The 18,085-nt window shown below is 46.9% G+C and overlaps 1 protein-coding gene across 13 annotated transcripts in view; it reads left to right on the top strand.

The window, feature by feature from the left end:
- Positions 1-18,085, top strand: part of Ctbp2 (C-terminal binding protein 2) — a 140,267-nt gene that overhangs the window by 41,764 nt on the left and 80,418 nt on the right. Inside the window, exon 1 of one of the 13 annotated variants that reach the window (XM_039092169.2) lies at positions 398-18,085. This exon is cut by the window's right edge and continues 16,842 nt beyond it. The exons of 11 other annotated variants lie outside the window; for them this stretch is intronic. The gene's annotated coding sequence lies outside the window, so the exon portion shown is untranslated. Of the gene's footprint in view, positions 1-397 lie in introns of those variants that run through there. One more of the 13 variants, XM_063275156.1, reaches the window with a different exon arrangement.

Here is an 18,085-nt window from a genome sequence, read left to right as displayed (position 1 = left end):
GGCAGGAGCATATTGATTGTCTTTCAATTAATTGCATCTGGTATTTTCATTTATCAAAAGCAAAATACATGTAATTAACTCTGAAGCAATACAGTCCAGTGGCAAGAGAGTCCTGCTGCTGCGCTGCTGCTGCGCTGCTGCTGCTTCTGCTGCTTCTGCTCTGGAGATAAGTCAGCGAAAATTATCCTACGAGGAAACTCCAGGATGGTAGGACTTCTCGACGTATTAATTAAAAAGAATAAAAATGAATTAGGGAGATGGTTTCTTGCCATCCAGTTACTTTGTCAGATGGTAGATGGACGTCGTTAAAAGGTAGTGGCCGGCTGGCAATGGCGGCCCTGCTTATGCTTTTGGAGTTCCACCCTTGGGGATGTCTTGTGCATCTAATGACTTCTTTTTTTTTTTTTTTTTCCCCTGAGAGTCGATGGGAACTGTGGGTGTAGGCGGAGGAGGGATGTGGCAGAGAGAATATCGATTGGGCATGGCTCAGTCCTACACTAGCAGTGAGGCTTGGTTCTTAGTTTCCTCTCAGTGTGCTTTTAGCCGTTGTGCACAAAAAAATGGGTCTTGCTCAAAAGTCAACTTCATTGATAGGATTGACACCCCTCCCATCTCTAACCCTAGTTTTGTTTGTTTTTGTTTTTTAAAGTTATTTCCTCCAGAACAAACAGTATCATTCAAAAACAAGGAGTAAACCTTGAGCGTAGCTCAGTAGTTTAGAGGTTCGAGCGGTGGTCAAGACTGTCACAGCTTGGTCACAGCTGGTATTGTGGTCCCTAGCCTGGCTTTCTCAGCTTCCAGGAACAGCCACTGGTGACCCCCCAGGGGACCGAGCTGAGTCTCAAGTGTGAATAAAATGGCAGAAGGAGGTTATAGTGCTACAGAGGGTCTGCTCAGGCCAATCCCTTTCTTTTTCATGGGGCAAGATCAGTGTAGCCAGCCCAGTCCTAGACAAGCAGAGGTTGCTGCAGCTTAGTACTTGGCAGCAAGTAGCAGCATTTTGGGGTGCATGGAGGAAGGAAGAGGGTAAGCTGGCTGAGGTGCCCCTCTCCTGCCCTGCATGCCTTCTTAAAAATTTGGTTTACTTTCCCCAGGCATTCTTTGGTTAAAGTGGGCAGGCACTCACATGGGTTCCTTAACACAGGAGTGCTTGGTGGTCTTTGGACAATTACCAGTCTTAGCAGCAGGGAGGGTGATGGACTTAAGAGTATCCACGAACCTTCTTTGGGGGACCTCTGAGGAAAGCCCGATAGGCTCAACGCTGGCTACGTTTATGTCAGCTTACACAAGCTAGAGCTGTTTGGAGAGGGCAAACCTGAGGGACATTGTATTAAACTAGTTATTGGTGAGGGAAGGTTCAGCCCATTATGGGGAGGTACCACCTCTGCATGGAGCTAAGAAAGCAGGCTGAGCGAACATGAGGAGCAAGCAGTAAGCAGTACGTCCCCGTGGCCTCTGCCTCCGTTCCTGCCATGGTTTCTTGCCTTGGTGGACTGTGGTGTTGAAGTGCTATCCAGGAACTGGAAGAACCTACCACAAATGGACACCCGGCCTTACCTGGGTCAGGGAGCTCCTTGGCTGGAGAGCAAGTAGTTCCTTAGAGGGACACTTGGTACATTTTATGGATACTCATAAAATTTGCTCTTGGGGTTTGCGAAAGAAGCAGTTCTGTAAATATCTGTAAAAGAATGGAAGTCACATCAGAGCCCATAGCTGTTTTTTACATAAAACAGTATCAGAGTCCTGGTGGCTGGCACTTAATGCACACGGCTTTTTTATTTTATTTTATTTTATTTTTGTTTTAATATTTTATATTTATGGGTGTTTGCCTGGTTACCTCAGAGGCCTGAAGTGGGCTTCTGGTCCCCTGGAATTAGAGTTGTGTGTGGCTGGAAACCAAACCGTGGCCGTCTGCAATAGCAGGAAGTGCTGGCAATCAGTGAGCCAGCCCTGTACCTTGTATTTTGACAGATCATGATCATGACACAGACTTGGACCCCCGGGAGAGGTAACAGAGTAGCACTGCTGGTCACTCAGTCTCTTGGAAAAGAGACTTGTGAACCAGGGCCAGGGTCTGTCATGTGAACCAGGCCAGGCTGACCTGAGCTGGGTTTCAGCTGTCCAGTGGTATCAAGTGAGGTCTTCACTCTAGTCACTGGGCTTCCAAGATGTTTCTGGCAAGAACTTACCTTTCTTTCATGAAAACCAGAAATGAACAGACAAGTTCTTTCCGTCTAGAAACAAATGCCCAAACTTGAAATCCAAAGGTATGGGCTGAATTATCAATGTGAATGGTTTTCCGGGTCCTGGAATGCACCAGTAAGTGTCCCAGTGACTAGGAGGGCATGTGACCTTGCTGAAGGTGTTCGGTCAGGCTGTCAGGGTGGGAAACCAAAGGCTAAAAGGGAAATGTGCAAGTCTGTAAGCAGCCAGGAGTTGGGTGTGAGGGTGGGCGAGCTGGACCGAAGGAGTAGACTCCCTCTTTGTGGAAGAGACCGCCGCTGGAGCCTTGGTTTCTAGTTTACTTATTTCTCCAGGGGAAGCCAAGCACATCATAGCCACTCCCAAGAATAAATGGGAAGTGTTAGGGAAACCATGCTTCTTCCTTCTGAGAGAGTCCAAGCGTCACTTCCTGAATGGGCCTAGACTGCACAGGATCTCTGCTCCAGGGCTTCCTACTTGTCCTGGTCGGTTTGTCTGTCTCGCATGTTAACCGTTCTCTCTGCTTCCTGTTCCATCCAGTTGGGTTTCTTCAAGGTTGAAGAGGAAACAAATTTTTACTGTCACTCATGGGGCAGAATTGTGTTTTCCAGGGTTCTCTGCTAGCGTGGGATACCTGCTGCAGGGCCCTCTGGAAAATGGCTCCTGGCAGGCTTTACTTAGCTTAGCCAGTGAGCCCACAGTGACCTGTGGCTCTGTGGACATACATAGTTCAGACACTGGTAGATTGAGATATAGCCGTGTCTTTGCTCAAGATTCTAATGACCAGGACGGAGACTCCTGATGTGTGCTGATCTGTATGTGGGGCCTTCAGGCAGAATTGGGCATATATTACCTCCTAATCTGTAGGCCTGGGGATCAGTGAGGAACTCAACACTTTGACCCACTCAATTGTATGAGGAGCCTTCTGCAGATCTTGGGGTGGGGGTGGTGGTATCACCCCAAACACGGGTTCCGTTTGCAGTGGTTTGACCAGCTTTGCCAGTGTTAGGGAAATTCTGTAATCAGGGAGGATATTCTGGGGCCTTTGATCTTCCTAAAGGTTCCTTTCTCAAGTGTTAGGTAGTGGTAGGTCATGCCTAACCTTATGGAGACCAGTGCGTGGTTCACAGGGAATGGAGGGTAACCTCAAGATGCTTCCTCAGGGCTGGCTTTGGGTGGATTCATGTTCTCTTGCTCCCTCTGTAGCCAGCTGCTTGGAGACCTAAGCAAACCAGCCCGAGACCTCCCCTGTAGGTTTAGGAACCAAAGATGCATTCTGTGGGGATATTAGATTGCAAGTATCTGTGACCCCTCACTGCCCTTTGCCTGAGGCCAGAGCTTGGATTCCAGAGAGTAGAAAGGAGAAGGGTGTGGCTAGAGGATCAGATTTATTGGGGAGAAATGGTATTTTGTTTGTTGTCAAGTTATGTGTATACTAATGTATAAGTAAGGAGGCAGGAGAATGCGCTTTCTCATTAAAATTTAAGGTAGATTTCACATTTCAGATGTGATGTATAGAGTTATTCCTGTGAATGGTTCATCACCTAAGTATCGGAGTGTTGCCATTTTTGCTGGCTTTGTGACTTCATAAACGCAGGAGACAAGTAACATCTACTTTAACAACTTGTTTTGTTGTTGTTGTTTTTTTTTGGGTTCTCTTTTTCCGGAGCTGGGGACCGAACCCAGGGCCTTGCGCTTCCTAGGCAAGCGCTCTACCACTGAGCTAAATCCCCAACCCCCCTAACAACTTGTTTTTACTTTTAGTTTTGTGCACACATGTGTGTCTCAAGTGTGGGTTTTTGTATATGTGTGTAGTGCCCACGAAAGCCAGAAGAGAGAGTGGGAATTCCTGGAGATGGAGTTACAGGCGTTGGAAGCTAAATGTGGTCTTAACTACATAGCCATCTCTCCAACACCCTCCCCCACTGTGCGCACCTTAAATATGGCCTCGGGTTAAGTCACTTCCAGTTGATTTTTAAGGCAGGACCATGATCCATGATGTGCTTGGACATGTCCGGCTTAGAGAGAACAATAGGGCTTAAATTTGAACTTGGAGTATAACTAAAAATGTTAATGGCTCTAGCTTCAGATAGCCCAAGAAACTTTTAAAAAACAAACAAACAAAAACCAGTTTCAGGTCCCTGTTTTCTCTTTGCTTAAAGAGCAGAGATTCAAGTGCATTTCCAAAGCAGTGCTCCATGAACCACCAGGAATCCCATGCCCTCTTAGACCTGGACTTAGCCTAGTATTTTGTCTGGGTCGGACTGGAGAATGCTCTTGTGCCTTGGCATCCACCTAACCTCAGTCCAGCACACTTACTTTCTTTATTGATTGACTCCTTTATTTTTGGCAAACTTCAAGACTCCCACCTGGCCCCAAGCTGCTTACAAATAAAGTCTTCCTGCTAACTAAATGCATTTTGCAATTCATTCTTTCTACATAGCAATTAAGATAATTCCCTTAGACTTAGACCAGCTAAGGATAAATAGCAGGCTTTAAAAAGAAAATGCTGTGTAATTTGCCCTTTCGGGGTGCGGTAGTCCGTGAGAATGGATTGTGTGAGTGACCATTCATGAAGGGAAGTGGGACACGTCTCTGGTCTTGGTCTGAAAAGTAGCCTTAACAGTGACATTTATACGTATTTAACGTGGCTGTTTTCTTTTAGCACGAGGAGCAGACAAGTCGGTTTCTTAGCTGTGGACTGTTGAAATAGCAACAACAGTTGTAGAAGCTGTTAAAATTAATCATTCACACACATATGTATATGTATATGTAAGAACGTTATGGAAAATTGCTAATGGGCAAGATGGGCAAGGATTAAAAAAACACCAGGAGGTGGTGGCACACACCCTTAATCCCAGCACTCCAGGTAAGTGGATCTGGGCTAAAGAGGGAGTTTCAGGACAAACCAGGGCTTTACAGAAAGAAACACCCTGTCTCTAAAGACAAGACAAACCATCCATCAAAAACTGGAAAGCCAGTCAGAGCACCCGACAGTGGTATCTAATTCCCATTTTCCATAGATTTATTTGCTGTCAGCAATGGCAGTCTCGCAGGGTCCTTTCCTCCCGTCCTGATGTCTGAACTTCCGTGAGCCTCTGTTCAGAAGCTCTCAGAGAAAGACCAGATTTCTCCAAATGGCCTTGTGCTGTGTGTGGATGGATTTGAAAAAGACTTAGGTGACCTTCCCTGTTTGCCTTGGAACTGCAGCTTTTGGGAAGCCTTTCATAGTTCACACTATTGAATTCAGAGGGAACCTGTGGTGTTGTCCTGGTCTGGTGCTTCCTGCAGTTCCTGAGAGAATGAATTCAAAGCATGTTGTCATTGGTCAGGTCATGGGGATAAGTGGGTTTACCTGGTGGCACCCTGGAGAAAGGGTCCCAGAGTCCCAGTTAGGTTTCTTCTTTTCTCTCAAGCACTCAGTCACAGTGTTAACTGTTAAGACACAATTCATTTTTATAATCCAGGGACTTGGTAATAAGCTTAGACAGGACTCACTGGAGAGGGGTGGAGTCCCACCGCATGGAGACTGTGACCATTTGTCTCCAGCAGTGTTGACAGCCCATCGCTGGCCTTCTTGGAAACATTACTTGGGATGGTCACTACTGAGGCACCCCTACCCTTCCCACATGCCTGTATTACCAGAGTTCTTGAATTCAGGAAGATGGCCTATTGTCTCCTGTGGTCACCGTTGGCGTCTCTTCTGACAGTCTCTCGTTGTCCCTTCTGATTCTTCTAGAAGGTGAGCAAAACTGAGACTATCTAAAGGGGAATTGGATTAAAATTGTACTTTCCACCGCCAGGAAGTAGAGAGGCATGGCCTGCCTTCCTGCGTGTGGTAGGTTGGGAGTCTGAGCCCTGTGTGGAGAGCCTGTCTGTGGTCTCCAGTCCTGGGAGTGCCTCGCTGCCTCATAGATGAGGGGCATTATGGTTCTGCTTAGACTAGATCCACGTAGTGACCATGAAGACAGTTCTCTGCATCCCTAAGCTCTGGATCCCTTGAGAGTGAAACCCAGATGATTACCGAACTCCTTCAGGGGCGGTGGCAGCCTGTGTTGTCACCATCAGAGGCCTGGGAGCGTGTGCTTCCTGTGTGTAACTGACAGCCCAGACCCACATTTGTTTGAAACCTTCACTTGGGTGAGCACACGGTACTGGGGCTTTTCATGATTGAATCGCTACCCACTGCCTCTCCCTAATGACAGCCAAGGATGACCTCTAAGCCGCAGTGCCGGGCTGCAGCTTCCTCTAGGAAGGAATATCCATATTGATTTGTGCCTTGATCTCCCCTGGGCTTATGGGACTGGTTCAAGCCAGAAAGCCTTCTGTTTAAATAGAGCAGATTGACGCAGCCTCAGACTTGGCCAGGAAACAGCTCGGGTGCTTTGTGGAATTGCACACGAACAGTCTTTCTCCAGCAGCCCTGGGACTTCGGTTGCTCTGTCTTGTGTTTGCAAGGGAAGGTAAAAATTCCAAGGCCTAGGTGAGGGTAGAGGGCCAGAGTCCTGATACCGTAGCCAAGAAACTCTGGACAGCTGGACGTTGACTTCCTGTGATGACAATTGCCTTGGGAAAAGTAAGCACTTTTGAGCCTAATTCCTGAGAGCCAGTCCCCACACTATCAAAAGGAGTTAATAGTAGCGTTTAATCTCCATGCAGTTGGGATTCCATGAAAGCAAACTGAAGAGGTCTTAGTACCTGGTACGGTTAAGGAGATCATCGCCCTCTGTCATCACCAGTAGCAGCCACAGGACATGCAGAGCCATGGGTTCAGCATAGAAGGGGACATCTGGAGACAAAACTCTCCGAGGTGCCAGCACCTGGGGTCAATAATAATGAAAACTTGGTAGGGAACAAAGATTATCGAATGGTTGTTTTCTTTGTGAGATTTAGGGGATGGGACGCTTCCTTCCTTTGCAGCAGCCTAGTATTGATATGTCTTACTCAGCAGTGGCAGGTTTAGGATGTCTCCAGATTCAAGACTAATTCTTGCTCACTTTTGTGCTGGTACCAATATACATTGTCTTAGCTGCCTGCTCCTGTGACAGGTGCATACAGTAGAGTGGATACCTACCTGCTAATAGTGTGTATCCTTCGTGCCCCTCTTCATGGCTTGAGACCCCACGAGTTGCCTGAAACTTCTATCTGTATACTAAAAACTGTTGACTTATAAAGAAAAAAAATTATTTCAATCTGTTCAGAGCCAAGGACCTTGGAAACCCAGTCATTAGAGTGCTGTCTTTCGAGCCACAGGGTAAGGGAGACCTTCTCACAAGGTGGTTAGGTTATGGATGGTACCCTGTTCAAACCTCCACAGGGTACCACCCTCATAGCCTTCCCTGATCTTTGCTTATTTCCAAATACATGACCTCATCTGAATTTAGGGTCAAGCCTCCAACACTTCAGCTCATACTCAGCAGGGTCTGAGGTCTACTGCAGTCTCCATCTCTCCCCAGCCTGGGAGAGGAGAAGGACACGATGGGTCTTTATCTGAGCTATGCCGGGAAACACTGGTGAGCACCCACCACTAGACATGAAAGGCTGTTAGATTCAGGTCACTGGGTTTGGACTCCTGCATTTTATGGCAAAGTCTAAAAATGCAGATTTGTAACAACGAACGTTAATGAATTCAGACTGTTTGAATTTCACGCTGAATAATGGCTAGAATTATCAGAGCCCACAGCTTTTGAGATCTGGGATCGTGCAATCTTTTCTCAAGATTAAATTGATAGAATGATGTAATACCGAGTTACTTTTATTAACAGCCCTGGCCACAAAAGAAGCGTACTTATTAAGAGAAGAATTTAGTAAAAACAGTAATAACTAGACAGTCTGGACTATGTAACCCATTCAGTAACTTTGAGAATGCCACATCTCATTTTGAATTCGATGTTGTGCCTATATGTACTGAATGAAATACCTTGTGCCCTAGGGCTTCCTCTTTTCTACATTAAAAAAAATTCTATTTAAATGCAGATTTTGATTTGCAATCTAGGAAGAGAATTCTAGAAGAGTGCAGCAGGACGACTCTGAATGTATTAACTTAATTTTGGTTTCACATCTTACTCTTGTGTTCTCCTCCCCCCTTTGGGGGAGCCCAAAGGGTCATGTCGAAACACACAAGTAAACGAGAGAACTTAAAGTTTCACGGAATAATAATGTTATTATACCTTTGTCTATCTTGAGCATTATCCGCTGTCTCTCGCCCTCCCCCATCCACAGTCAAGTTGAAGAAACACAAAAGGCTTTGGATTTTCTCACATGACAGGAGCCTGAGAATTTCTTCCTTTACACTGAGTTAATTGCCACAGTAGGGGATGGACACACATCCTAGAACCCTGTTAATATTTACATAGTCTGTCTATTTAAGCTTAGTTTAATTTTAAAATCTGATACTCTGTATTTTGTGTGTTCCCCACTCTCTTTACCCTACATCCTGTCCTCCTTTCCCTCCTCCCCGCTGTCTCTTCATGTGTGTGTGCCCATACATGTTTGTGCAGGCACAGACACATGCTTGTATGTATGCCAAAGGACATCCCTCGCCGCTATAAACCCTCTCCTGTTTTTGAGAGAATCTCTCACTCTGTGGAACTTACCATGTAGGCTAGGCTGGCTGGCCAGCAAGCCCATGTGGGAATCCTCTTTTCTCTGCCTCCCCGGTGCTAGGATTATAGACACATGCCGCCATGCCCTGCTGTTTCTGCATGGGTTTGGGGGACTCAGACTCAGGGTCCTCAGACTTTGCAACACAAACAGAACACCTTGCTAGTTGAGTTGTCTCCCCATCCCTTCCCTTCCTTTTCTATATACATCCCGGATGGCTTACCTGGAAAGCCAGTGCAACAGCCTCCAGGCAAATGTTAGGGAGTGTGTTAAGGCTCCCCGTCACACAGTACAAGTGACTTGTTTGATGTTGAGCTTCGGTAACCAAAGACATGCATGTATAGCTTTTGACATTCTACTCTTAGAATTAATTAGGTGTCTAATCATTATAAATACCGTTTTCTTTTGCTGCTGTCTGCTGCTAATCCTGACTCTCCTGCTATATACACTTGTCAGTTTCAAACTGAGCATTGTGTTTGGGCTTTTATGATCTGTCAAGGGGAAATGGAAGTAAATTCTTTATAACATGCTAATTGGTCTATTTGGGGATTTTAGAAACAGACATCTGTGTGTGCCAGTAACACAGTTGATAGCCTCTGCTCATCAGTAGACAGATTCGATTTGTTCACATGCTCACTCCTGGGGAGGCCTGCTATGTCTTCCCAGGGCTCAGCCCTGTCAAACTTGATGGTCATTTTTACTCGTGCTTGACCTGGGCCTGTGTCCGTGTGGGTTTGGGTTTTGAAGAGGCCTCTGGCCAGAGAGGGATGGGTTGTGTCGGTTGTAAAGAAGGCCCTGGACAACTAGCCAGGTCAGCCTGGCTGCAGCTGTGGCTGTGAACCCATGCAGTCCTGGGGACGCCCCTGCCACTTGGGAGTGCTCCTTCCTTGTACTCCTGTTTAGCCAAGGGCTTTTGCAACTCAGAACCTCTTGTTTAGTGCAAACCCATTGATGGCCCATCTAGGCGTCGAGGCTTGTCTTTCCTTGGAGGAAAAGGAGCTTTTTTTTTTCCTCTGTGGGTACAGGGCAGGGTCTAGACACTGGCACAGGGGCTGGTGCATAACAATGTTGGAGTTAGGGGTGCTGTGTGCTTTCCTCTTCCAAGGAAGGTGAAATGTTGTGGTTTTATGCTTTTCTTGGCCAGGAAAGCCAGGTGGGAAGGAGAATGAAAAACAAAAATTTTTTAAGGGCCAGAGTGGGGTCAACCACTGACTCTTAAAGTTAGCTATGTTTTGTGAGCTGGACACACATGTGACCTGTGTATGAGGTGCAGTCTGCAAGATTGGGATAAAACCTATACATTCCTGTCAGACATGCTGACTCCATGGCAATAGGCAGGATTGAACCGCTCCTAGATTTTCTACTTCTTATCACAGATGGACTCTGGGATTGGAGGCTGAAGGCCACAAGTTCCTGGATGACTTTTCTCTACTTTGCCTCTAAGGTACCCCACATTTCCCAGTTGCCTCTTTACTCTTCATCTTTTGAGCTTGTGACTCCTACCGCAGGAAGTTTAGAACTTTTTCTTTACCTATCCAGCCTGGTAGGGGTAACACCAAGCTAGAAGAATTGGATTTGCTCGCTACTGCCAGAGCCTCAGGTGGACCACCGTAAAAGGGCAGCTCATATGCCATGCTGTCTGTCTGTCTGTCTCTCTCTCTCTCTTCACCATCTACCTTTAGCCCCAGGATTACTCTGGGCATAACTTTAAAGAATCCTATCCTCTTTCCTCCCAGGTCTTGGCTTTCATTAAGGGCAGTCAACAGGCACGGCAAAGGCCACAACCACAGTCACACTGCTCAAGCCTGTGTGTGCATTCTTGGACTAGTATTAATTTCCAGTGACCGGTGAGGGGGCACCGACCTCACCCCATGAGCAGCACGGGAGGAAATGGCCTCCTAGTTCCCAAGGCCAAGCAACTTTTCCCCAGAATGCTCAACACTCTGGTTCCTAACAGTAGGATTTCTGGCATTCTACCTCCCTTTATGTGGAGTTTGGGCTCTGTTTAAAAGAGATGGAGACTAGCGAGATGGCCTAGTGGCCAATAGGGTTTGCTCTGCAAGCACGATGACTTGGTTAGAACCCTCAGCACTCTTGTGAGAAGCCAGGGGGAGCACTGGAGGGCAGAGATGGAAGAGTCTATAGAGTCTATAGATTCTATAGGCCAGCTGACCTAGCCAAAATTGTAAGCTGGTTCAATAGGAGACTCTCTCTCTCTCTCTCTCTCTCTCTCTCTCTCTCTCTCTCTCTCCTTCTCTCCATCCATCCACCCACCCACCCACCCAGAGGCTCTGGCCTCTCAGGCACACACGAAGTTGCATACATCATATGCACACACATACATCACATGCACAGACTAACTTAAAAATAAATAAAGAGACAACATGGTAGGTCCTTTATGAACAGTAACTGCCAGGTATTATCAGTTTTTCCCCCCTCTTTGCATCTCATCTTTTGGCAAAGGGAAGTAACAAGGGAGCCCTGACCGAGATTGGAGCGCCAGTGCTTCTGACCTGTTATTTCTGTCTGACTCCCGCAGGCACATTGAGATGCGCTCATGCACAAACACTAAGACGCTAACTCACATGACTGCGTGCTCATGTGCCCGCAGATGCACACAGACTCAGACATACCCAAATGTATGCATGGGCATGCTTGCTTATGTAGGCAGAGAGGTGGTGCAGCCTACGTGTAAACACCTGCACATACTCAATATCACAGAACGTGCACAGATGTGTACCTATACATGTACACAGCCGTGTGTGAATCGGATGGAGCTGGCCTGTGGTACGTGTTATCTGCAGAGTCCCTGAGGCAGCCTCTGGGGGCTGGATGTGAGGAGCCACCATGTGTTTTGCTTCTGTGCCCCACAGAGAGCTTCATTCTCAGACAAACAGTCCTCTATCCTTGCCATTCACTTAGAAGCTTCTAGAAATGGTCCCAGGTGAAAATTCCACCGTGCCTTATGCTGTTCTCCTAAGTTGATGAGTAGGGCCAGTTTAATTTGAGGCCAGTAAATTTTATAATTGGATGTAAATAAGTCAAGTGTGGGGCCCCTGCTTTAACACATTACCTCGAGCGTTCTGGCCAGGGGAAGATGCTTTCTCATTCTATCTGGATCAGATTATTTTATTACAGGAGCGTGAAGATCAGGAGCCCACACGTAATCAGGGAGTCAGCAGGTTCATACACTACTATCTCATTAAATTTTCAGGCAAAAGCTGCAAAAATTAATTGGAGACGTGTAATAGTTTAGAATGGGAACTGGCTTACGGTGATATAAATTACAGGAGGAGAAGACAGCTTTATATACTGAGAGAGGCAAAACTGGTTTCCTTTAATGAGAAGAGATAGGACGAGGTGCTATTTTTTCATTACCGATGCGCTCTAAAGTGTTTGGACTTCGCTGATGAATAGAGTTAATTCGCCGCTACACTTCCAATAATTCATGTTGCACAGTTTAATGACTTCTAGATAAAAACAGGATTGAAATGTTAATTTCTCTGAAGAAATCGGGCACTCTTATATATCAGACAACCCCACCCCCACCCCATCGCCATGCAATCGTGCATTAAACCACTAGTTAATTTCACTAAACAAGTATCCAGGATGTGCTTCTTGCTGCGGTGGTGATGGTGTTTCCTACCTGCGTCTGCCCTTTTCTCAGTCTACACACGTGAGATTGACAGTCGTATGCGAGAATCTGTTGGAGGAGCCCCAGGCTCCATAACTCAACCTGTCAGTGGCCACAAGCTGCCACCTCCCTTCTGAGCACAGGGAACTTACTTTTTTTTTTTGGAGCTGGGGACCGAACCCAGGGCCTTGCGCTTCCTAGGTAAGCGCTCTACCACTGAGCTAAATCCCCAGCCGGGAACTTACTTTTAGACTTCATTGTTGTTAACCATGAGTTTGATTGTATAGATGATTGTCCTTGCTTCCCATTTGGGAAGCAAGGGCTAGCGATTGGTCCATATTGGACTTGTGGACCAAACGTGGTTTCATCCCAAGAAATATTTTATATTTATTTAATAATTGTGTATGTGTGTGTGTATCTTTGCTTGTGTAGGCCTGTGCAGCATGTGTGCCTGCAGGTGTTGGTTCTCTCTCCCTCCTTTTTTTTTCTTTTGAGACAGGGTCTCATGTATCCCAGGCTGGCCCCCATATTCATTATGTAGCAGAGGATGACCAATGCTCCTGCCATACAACCCCTTCCCCGAAAGAGTTGATTTTGTCCTTGCCCGTTTCCATCAGCTGCCTTCAAGTTAGCAAGTCTCTGGTAATCCCACATCGGCGAAAAATTAACTCAGCTGTAATCAACACCATCTAGTTTCTGGTTCGTTAGAAATTTCATGGTTCTTTTTAAGGCAATCTTTCTTGACTCTGGTCTCACTGACTGGCATTTTGGGGCCGATATAATCTCATTATGGGTCTATCGTGGGCACTGTCAAAGCATGGGAGTCCCCAAGTACAGTCCATTGTCTGTAGACTGAAGGTTACTGAAGGTTCTCTGAGTAAGACTAGCTCCGACTCGAGCAGCCCTGGTTTAAGGAATGTCAAAATGTATTGTGGACCATTTTCCTGTTCTGCTTAAGTTTCTTAAGCCCACCCCACAGTGGAGCTCCTTCTGTGGCACAGCAATCAGCTTTCAGCCTTCCACAGGGCAGAGCAGTCTTCTGGCTGCCCTAGAGTCCTCACTCTCTCTGAACCTCCATGGCAGAGACAGAGGCCCTGTCTCTGACATCGCCTCCCGCCTGGTGCCTGGCTCCCTTACTCACATGACTGCTCATGGCAGTGCCTTTGACAGACAGATTTACTTGTCACCTTGTCATGGTGACATGTTGGGATGGCTTCGCCGCTCATGTGCCATTGACACTTGGCTGTCTGAAGTCAGGATGCCGCATCCCTCAGACTGAGTAGAGGCTTATCGGCAGCAGGCATAACTTAACCGCCTGCTTCCCCTGTTTCTTTAACTTTTAATTGAAACCGCTTAGTTACCACCCCTGCTGTTAGGAATCTGGGGACAATTAGGAAAGTCCCATCTGTCCTTTGAACCATATTATATTGCCCCCCCCCCCCTTTACTATCTCAGAAGATGGTGAATCTTTGCAGATAGGTCTTTGCGTGGCCCTCTTGCTTCCCACTGGCTGGGTTTTATCTCAGTTGAATGAGTTATGGCAACTCTTTAATTCAATTATTTTCTCTAACGCAGGCTTAGAGATGATTTAGACGAATCAAATGCTGGGCTTTCTTACTGCAAAGCAGTGACTCCCCACAAGGCTGGGGGCGGATTTTTTTTTTTTTTTTTTTTTTAAGTTTTCACATACAGCCACTGTCGCAGGCGTTTGTGCTACTTACCCCTCCCCCTCCCTTCTTGGCACGAGCTCCTAGTTAGTGTTCCCAAGCATAGATTGGAAACGGCAGATGCCATGGGCTTTGCCAGTCTTTCCCCAAGGCAAGGAATTATCTGTCCAATGATATTAGGTCAGTGAATTCCCACCCAGCTGTGTGTGGGGAGGGTGTGGGGGCAGGGCAGCCTCTGTGACTGGGGAGACCATGTATCAACCCAAACGTGGTAAACAATCTCTCCTGCTTTGGTATTTGACTCCGAGTTTCAAAATGTGCCCTCGATGGCAATGTATCACGAAACCATCTTTAACCTTTGTGCTTTTTAATGCGGAAAGTCTGCTCAAAATGGGATTTGTCACAGTTGGTGGCTGTCCCGTGTACTTGGAGGTGGTGAAATGGTCTCCCGGGGAAGCAGGCAGGATTAGAAAGAACATTTAGGCTTTAGCGTTCTTCGGTGGCAGTTTTCTTATTTACCGAGGCTGTCTGATGTTTTCCCGATAGGCCGGAAACCTCAGGTAGAAGTACATAGCCAAGAGACAGTTCGGGCCAGCGGGCATTTAACAGTTGCAGGTGAAGGACCCAGACCGAGCAGGAGAAACTTGACAGGGGTTACCTGCTGTGCCTGCATATGTGTATGCTGGGTTTGGGACAGGGGGTGATCTGTGAGGAGCACATGCTGCCTCTGAGGAACGGGGCACAGCAACACTACCGCCCTAGCCTTTTGGGGGGGGTCACTGGCCCCATGCGCTGTGTGAATGAATACCTGTGTCACTAGCGGATAATAACGGGTAAGTTTTGCAAGCCCCCCGCCTCCTGCACATAAATAAGGCCATACTTCTGCTTGACACTTTGCAGAAGAAACAGCAGCAGCTTCCCCCACCCATCCTCTCAGGCCTTAACTGGACATAGGTGCTGGCTACACAATGGTGAGCCATCTCTGGTCTGCTTTAGGCCTGTGCTGGGCCTGACCTGTACTTAAGTGTACGGCTATTTGACCTGCACGTCAAAGAGCTAAGTCCTGTGAGATGAGACTGCTGCTGTGCGCAAGGACCCCCCTCTCTGGGTCTAGTCCAGTACTTGCTAGGCAGGCTGGGAGAAGGTAAAGCGCCATCACTGGGAAGTTAATCCCTCAGAGCTTCAAGCAGATATGGAAGCCAGTGTCCCCTGTCAAAGAAAGGGCTACCACCTCTATTTTCCTACCTACTAATTGTTGATTCTTTTTGGCTTTTCAAGACTGTTTGTTTGTGTAACAGCCTTGGCTGGCTTGGAACTCACTCTATAGATCAGGCTGGCCTGGAACCCACAGGGAGCCCCAGTGCTGGGTTCAAGGCATTGTCCACTACACCTAGCTTGTGGTTCTTTTTAATAAATCAAGACGTTAGGGTTAGAAAGACGACATAACAGTTAAGAACACCCGTTAGAAGACACAGGTCCCCTTCCCGGCACCCATGCGGCAGCTCACAGCCCCTGTAACTATAGTTCCCTGGATCTGATGTCCTCCTCTGACCTCTGCAGGCACCAGCCATACATACAATGCATAGACATACATACAGGCCAAATACACATTGAAAGAAAGGAAGGACGGAAGGAAGAGGGAGGGAGGGACAGAGGGAGGGAGGAACAAAACGAAGATTTTGGCCATTTGTGGGTTTTGATGGCAAAAGGGGAGACACTGGACTGCTGATTTTCTACAGTTGTCCATTGTTTGGTCCTCAGCATTACATAAAGTAGATGTGGTAGGGCATACCTGTAATTCCAGCACTCAGGAGGTAGATGTGCGAGAATCGGGAGTCCTTGATGTCTTAGGGAATTCAAACACAGCCTGGGATACGAGACATACCATCTTGCAAAAATTCCTCAAGACCTCAAGCATCGACAGCTTAAAATGCGTAGTTGAATGATTTTAAGAAAAGGAAAAGACTCACTGTAGAGGCCTAATGTACTCAAGAGGCCGTCTGAGGGTAAATGGTGATTTGATCTGAGACAGATTCTTACTGCGTTCCAGGCTGGTCTGGATCTCAGAGAGATGCTCTTGCCTGGTGAATAGTGTGCTTATTTATCTTCATGTGGTAGAATTTGGGTGGTTTTGACTTTTTACATTCCTTCTTGACCTTCCGAAACTTGTAGTGAATGCCTGTTATTTTTGGTGGAGGAAACTATTGGCTACATACTGCTTATATGTGAAGAAAGAAGCCACGTAATGCGAAGCAGAGGCAAAACAAACCATGTGCCCCTCCCCGCTCAGGATCCCAGCCGTGCCTCTCTCCCTGACTCTTCAAGGTCTGAAGCCTCTTGAACATTTAGAGTGATCTTAGCACCCACTGGAGGCTGAGACCTGATCAGCTCCTACCAGAGACTGGCTCTCCCTGTATGCCCATTTGTGACAGTAGATGGCTATTACTGATGGCATTCTTGTTTCCCTCTGTGGCCTTTTAGCACATGGATGGACTCCGGACTTCCTGGCAGTGGTTTTGGTATGTGTAAGAGGAGTCACTTGTTTTCATGTCTTGGTAAAACCTTATCCCCTAACTTGCAGCCGTCTGGGCTCAAGCCCACTTCTCTATGTTGGCTCTGCTACCTTGGGAAGATGCCTGCTCTTCTGTGTGCCTTGGTTTTCTTCCTTCTGTCTCATAGGCTTGTAGAGAACTAAGCAAGCAGGCGGAAGAGGTAGCTCAGTGTAGGGTGCTTACCTAGCGCGCATGGAATCCTGGGTTCGGTTCCAGCACTGCATAAACCAGGCGATGAGACACAGGCCTGTGGTCCCATGCTTTGTAAGTAGAGGGAAGACGATTAAATGTGAGGAGTTAGGGTTACAGTGTAGTACATGGCAGACCACTTACCTGGCACGTACAAGTCTCACCCCACACTCAGCCCTTAAAATGAAAGAAAAGAGGTCTTAGAAGGAATAAATGAATGAACATTTATTTATAAATTGCACATATCTGGAGACCTATTAAGAAGAGCATTGCTGGGGCTGGGGATTTAGCTCAGTGGTAGAGCGCTTACCTAGGAAGCGCAAGGCCCTGGGTTCGGTCCCCAGCTCCGAAAAAAAGAACCAAAAAAAAAAAAAAAAAAAAAAAAAAAAAAGAAGAGCATTGCTAACTGTGGTCACTGTCATTGCTGTTTCCCCTGTTTTCATGTCTTTATCCCTTACCCGGAAGTCACGTAGAAGCATATAATGTTCCTAGAGGATAACTCGGTTCCTAATCGAGATTTCTATCTATAGTAGGTGTCAACCAAGTCCCTGGTGTTTTCCCCAGATGCTGTATTCAAAGGAGCAGCCCCTTGGCCGCACTTGCATCCTCTCTTCTCTAACACCAGCATGTTAACCTGTCTGTAGCAAGTCTTCTTTGATTTGTCATAGATTTGGGGTGCTTAATCCTGAAACTCTTTGGCCCCTGAAGCCCCATTCTCTAAGGAAGCCATAGTCCAGAATTGACTAGTTGAGCTTGAGCCAGGGGCAGACAAGACTGATCTTTCTGCCATTCCATTCACCTCACTGAGCTTCCCCTAAGCAGCTAGATTGCCAGGGGTGGTTTCTTTGAGCATTAAGAAGAGCTTACTGTGTGTCAGGGGTTTTTCTAGGGAAGTTGGTTTGTGTGAAGTACCCATTTGTTCCCTAGTTGCTCATTCCTGAGGTAGTGAGGTACTGGGGCTATGTCTGCTTATGCTTGGTGTAAGATTCACACTGCTCTCTATAGATCAGCTGGCCTGTTCTTTGTAGGGTGTGGCTGTCACCATAGTTGGTCAACTTTTCAGGGAAAATTTGGGCTTTGTTACACCAATTTTAGAGTTTTCCTGTCAACTTCATATTCTTTTGAGTCTCCTGGTGTTTAGAGGCAGGTTCACGTTAGCAGCGTCTGCTTGCCTTTTGCTTCCTTCTGTGGAAAGCATTGGTGCGTGTGCACGCGTGTGCGTGTGTTTGCGTGCTCAT

The sequence above is a fragment of the Rattus norvegicus genome, chromosome 1 (assembly GCF_036323735.1).
Source record: "Rattus norvegicus strain BN/NHsdMcwi chromosome 1, GRCr8, whole genome shotgun sequence".
Classification (NCBI taxonomy): Eukaryota; Metazoa; Chordata; class Mammalia; order Rodentia; family Muridae; genus Rattus; species Rattus norvegicus.
This window is presented reverse-complemented; position numbering and strand designations above follow the sequence as displayed.